This window comes from Propithecus coquereli, unplaced genomic scaffold (genome assembly GCF_000956105.1).
Source record: "Propithecus coquereli isolate 6110/MARCELLA unplaced genomic scaffold, Pcoq_1.0 Scaffold686, whole genome shotgun sequence".
Classification (NCBI taxonomy): domain Eukaryota; kingdom Metazoa; phylum Chordata; class Mammalia; order Primates; family Indriidae; genus Propithecus; species Propithecus coquereli.
The window spans coordinates 83,058-88,384 of record NW_012152907.1 but is presented as its reverse complement, the minus strand read 5'-3'; the positions used below and the strand labels follow the sequence as shown (position 1 = coordinate 88,384).

Genomic DNA, 5,327 nt, shown 5'->3' with positions numbered 1-5,327 from the left:
GAAGCTACAATTTGTTGGAGGGGTTCTCAGGCCATACTAGAAACATCACAGATGTCTCACATAATTTTCCTAACTGCCCTCCAAGGCCAGTATTATTATCTTCTTCAGCTTTTAGACATGAAAACAGAGGCTGAGAAAGGCTCAGTGAGTGGCCCAAGGTCATACACTGGGACACTGTGGGGAGGGACTGAGTCCAGCCAGCCTTTGTCCCAGGGCTGTGGTCTTCCTGCTACTTTTCCTTATACCCAACAGTGCTCAGCCTGAGCAATAAGCAATCAACAACCATGCTCTGCTCTGTCTCCTAGGATCTTGCAGACCACTCACATTCCATTTGTAAGGGGAGCATGTTTTCCTTCACTTTTTCTCTTACCCTTTGTTAACTGTGATAGTATTTAGGGAGAGGAGACCTTCGTTCTCTTACCAGAAGCCATTTATTGTCCTGGATACTGCTAATATCTTACTGGGTTTTATAGAACCTGCGATACTCTGCTAAAATCATTTTATGTAAAGACAATGTCCCTTTTCTGCTAGAACATTCCATCTATGCAAGAGCTGAATTTTTATTTCGATTGACCCATTATCATGGAAGATGCGCAACATTTCTCATTTTTTGCACACTGCTTTTGAGATTGTTGTTTGCATACACTCGAAGGTTTTATGATGTAATGACATTTATAACAATTTAAGAATGTCCTTGTTTAAGACACTCAGTGTCTGAAAGATCATCTTACAGACTTTCTGCATCCACTGAGTCTATTAGAAAGTGTCAGTGATCTAAGGCATTTGAATTTGGTTTATAAGCCCAAGGCCCTAGAAGTGGACAAAACAGATTTTCTTGGGAAGAGACGTGTAAGTGCTGAATGTTGCCACTTTGTACGAGTTTTTACCACAATTTTTAGGCAATGAGCTGTAATCATTCCCATAGTAAACATGTGGGTACAATTATGATCACTGCTAACATGAGATAATTTTTTTCAGAAAGAAGCACCTACTAGAATGAACTAGTCCCCTGCACTAACAAACTTATTTCTTCCCTGTGACATCTCATTCTCAGCTGCACACAGGTTGTAACAGTCCGTCTGAGCATTGCTGCGCTGTGCTCCATGGTAACGGAGACGACTGAGGCACGCTGTGCCCGGAGCAGGGAGAGTAGGATTCCTACCATGAGCATGGCTGCTCTCACGTTTAGGAAACTAACAGATCTTGCTTGATTATCTTTTTAGGTATAAAAAAACTTTTAAAATAAAGCACGAAATACCACTGAGCAAGCTGTGGACGGCTGACTGCGCGAACAAAGCAGGGAAAGGCCACACTGGTGCCGGAAGGTCCTTTGTCTTGGGCTGGCCCTCAGAGAACTTCGTGGCCACCGTGCGGTAAGACCCACAGCGGGGCCCGTGTTAATGTGGGTTGGCTAGGAAAGGACACAGAGAGTATGAGCCAACTTCACATGGTCTAGGACAGATAGAAACATGTAATTAATTATTTCTCTGAATCTTCTTAAAAAGGAAAACACTTTAGTATGATGTATATTAAGCCAGTATCTAAATTCTTGGCCGTCCCTATGACACTTGTGTGCTATGTGCTTTCCCCAGAGAGGTTTTTATGTGCAAATATGTACAAATGGATAGTTAGATAGTGGGAACTAGTGTAGAAATTTCCTTTAGTTTTGATTAGTGGTTTTTCAACAGGGCTCTTTGCGCTACTTGGCAAGTGGATGTTCAGGGGCTGAGGAAGGAGTCTTGGAGGAGCAAGACCTTAGGGCTGCAGTCCCCAACCCCCAGGCTATGGACAGGTACCAGTCCCTGGCCTGTTACTAACCGGGCTGCAGAACTGCGCCTCACCACCCCCACTCCCCAACCCCATCTGTGGAAAAATTTTCCTCCATCGTATCGGTCCCTGGTGTCAAAAAGTTTGGGGACCACAGCTCTAGGGCTTCCTCTCTAGCATCCTCTCCTCCATGCCCAGATATTGTCTATGTTTCAAACTACTAGAATAGATCTTTCTTCATCAAGTATTATTCACTAGTCCACTTATGCTTGAAAGGTTGCTTTTATACTCCCAAATTAATTCCCTAAAGAAATAGTATTTAATTATACAAATAAAATTCATCATACCATCAAATACTAGGTTGCCTTCATTGTTGTGTAGCAGATCATCCTATTTGGTATCTATAGAGAGGCGACAATCTGAAACAAAGGTGTGATCCATGGAATGCAGGTCAGTTTCCCAAAACACATTCCTAGGCTGGCATGAGGATGGGCAGTGTGGCTTCCTGCCCTGAACACCCTGAGTCAGCACTCTTGGCTTCACAGAGATCGTGCAGCACGTGTCTGCTTCTCTGAGCAACCACACAGCTCGTCTCATTCTAGTTTTACTCATTGAGAGTTCATCGCACGCACTCAACACCCTTCTTTCCTCTCCTCCTCACTTCACTCTGCCAAAGTCCCACGCATCATCATGAAGTTTAGACAACTGAAATGCTTCCAAGTTGTTAATTTACCAAATTGCAATAATTCAATTGTTGACTTAAGGAAAACATTTCCAAAGCACATCGGGAAGAAATACATGTTTGTGTCATTCCCTACGTGTCTTCTTTTCCACGACAGATTTCTCCAAAGGTTTTCAGTTCCTATTGCTTTACGTCTTCTCCATGTTGCAGGTGAAAGGAAGCAGTTTCAATTGGGAATGTATGAAGTCTTTGATGAGGGAGTTTCCAAGAAACGTTTTGTTTTAATGAGGGGGAAATGTGGAAACTAGGTTTACACATGTTATGTTGGCTATAAGGCTATGTGCATATGTGTAAGTCATTTACAACAATGCCTGGCACCTTTTGCTAATTGCTATTATTATTCTTCTATAAATTGGCATGAGTAATTAAAGGTGGTGTCCATGTATGTATGTAGGTTTGGGGCCAAGTGGGTGGTCCACTGTCCTGAGACACAGGTCCTGAGATGGTGTGGAGGTGGGAATTGGGGAGCTGTTGCTGGTAGAGATATAAAAGGTGGCAGCCCATGCAGAAACGTTTGCTAGTTCTCTAACAAGTTAAACATAGAATTACCATTTGACTCAGCAATTTCATTTCTGAGTATAGATCCCCCAGAAAAGAAAACATAGAACCACCCCAAAATTTGCACACAGATGTTCATAGCAGCATTGCTCATAATAGCCAAAAACCAGAAACAAACCAAATATTCACCAACGGATGAATGGATGAACAAAATGTGGTGTAAGAGCTGGGGACAACGAGGAATGGAGAGTGACTGCTTAATGGGTCCACAGTTCGCTTTTGTTCTCAGAAAATGTTCTGAAACAAGATCATGGTGATGGTGGCACAATATTTTGAATGTACCAAATGTCACTAATGGTCAGTTTTATGTTACAGATAATTTACCACAATTTTTTAAAAATTATTAAGTGATAAGTCCATGGATGAATGAGCCTTCAAACATTTCTAACTCAACTATTAAATGCTGCAGTGAACTGGCAGAGCAAACATTAATCATGACTAAGCAGTAAGTGAGCTGATCTTCATCAGAGGATTGTAGTGATGAAAAAGAACTTTTCTAGGAACTGATTTAACACCTTGCAGTTTTGCTATGTGTAGAAAGAAATAAAATGAAGTGGGAGATTTTTCCTCTTTAAAACATTCTTGTTTCTGGGCCAAGAGTGTTCCATGCGAATGCTGAATTTCTTAAGTATGATTTAATCTCAACAATAATACTCTTTACGTTAGAACAGCACTCGAAGCTAGGAGAACACAGTGAGGTTTAGTTAACCCCTTTCTCAGCTATGGAAACTGCAGCTCAGAGTGGTTGAGTGACTTGCCCGTGATCACATACCTTGCATCACATAGTTGCAATAAGGTGTTTCCATTCCAAACCAACCTCTCTTCTTCTCTGAGACCTACTTTCCATCCTTGTGGACTGCCTGTGAAAGAGCAGGGTCCATCCAATGCTCCGTTATGTGGAAGGCACAATTTATACACACATCCACGTTGGTAACAACTGACTACTGGTGCTTCTATGTGGAAAGACAGTCTTAATGTGTTAGTATAAATATCTTATGTAGTTTAATTTTTTTCTCCCATTTCTTAAAATTGCAGTTCTTTGGAACTAAAGAAGCAATGGATCTCTTTACTTCAAAGGTATTTTGTCAGTATATCTATTTAAAATTTTTAATTTGTGATAGAAAAATGCAAATCTCTGCAAAGCAGGGTCCCCAAACTATTCCCCTTTTTCTTAACAGAAATTGTCAGAGTGTCCTCAAATAATGTCTTGTTTAGATATACCCTATTTGCTTCTGTAAATAATGGGAGCATTGACATGCATGTTTCGTTTATTTTTGAGGAAGTTCTGGTTACCACTTTCATCCTTCCCTCTTGTCCAACCTATGAGTTGGAGCTAACATCATTCTCAAAACATACATTAAATTTCCATAAACGTGAGTTACTCTACTGAGCAATTCTCAACACAATTGCTCCTTTCTACCCTTGGACCCAGGAAGGTTCTGGGCCCTCCAGTCCAGGCAGGAGTGCTTGAGAACTGGATTTGCCACCCAAATCTCACATCACAGGGCAACCTGCTATTTTCTGGGCTATGCCTTATTTTTCTGAAACATTTTCCATGGTTTTTCAACCCATAATTTGACCTTGCTGAGTCTATCCATGTGTTTTCAAAAATAACATAAAGTATACTGAACATATTAGCAACATAGATTGATTTGAAAATAAGCTATTAGCTCATTCATCTTGCTCTATTTTGGGTTATTATTGAATTTGATTAGGTACATCAGTCTTGCCAAAGAAAAGGAGGAACCAAAGACCATTCCCCTTCAGATCCTCACTAAGGACGTCAAGAAGTATTCTCATGTAAGTGTGTTCAAGACCCAAAATTAAATTCCAGGTTCCTGCCTTAGGTAGAATGAAGGAGGGAGAGGAATAGAGATGGAGGTGGTAGGGATGGGGCAGGAGAGGGAAGGAGAGAGAAAGGGGTGGAGCAGAGAGAGGCAGGAAGAGCATTTAGAAAGTGCCATGTGGAAAAGTGTATTCTTATGTGCACATGTGGGTCTCTGTACATAGAAAAGGTAAATGCTGGGCAATATGAAGCAGGAGGAAACCATGTGAACCACAGCGCTACAGTTTGGAAACAACGTTCCATGTTAAATGTCCATAAGCTCTAGTACCTTGTTGTAATAAAGTGATTTTCACAAACACGTATTTCTTATTATTCATAGAATTGAACTATTTTTTTCTAGCTGTCACTGCTTACATACAGAGTGGTTTTGGTTTTTCCATGGTTTTTTTAAATGTTTATTTATTTTATTTTTAA

The 5,327-nt window shown here is 40.8% G+C and overlaps 1 long non-coding RNA gene across 1 annotated transcript in view; it reads left to right on the top strand.

Moving 5' to 3' along the window:
• LOC105823628 overlaps window positions 1-4,880 on the top strand; it is a 6,931-nt gene extending 2,051 nt beyond the window's left edge. Inside the window, exons 2-3 of the long non-coding RNA XR_001138155.1 lie at window positions 1,224-1,373; window positions 4,783-4,880. This is a non-coding gene — a long non-coding RNA (uncharacterized LOC105823628). The remainder of the gene's footprint in view (window positions 1-1,223; window positions 1,374-4,782) is intronic.
• The last annotated feature ends 447 nt before the right edge of the window (window positions 4,881-5,327 follow it).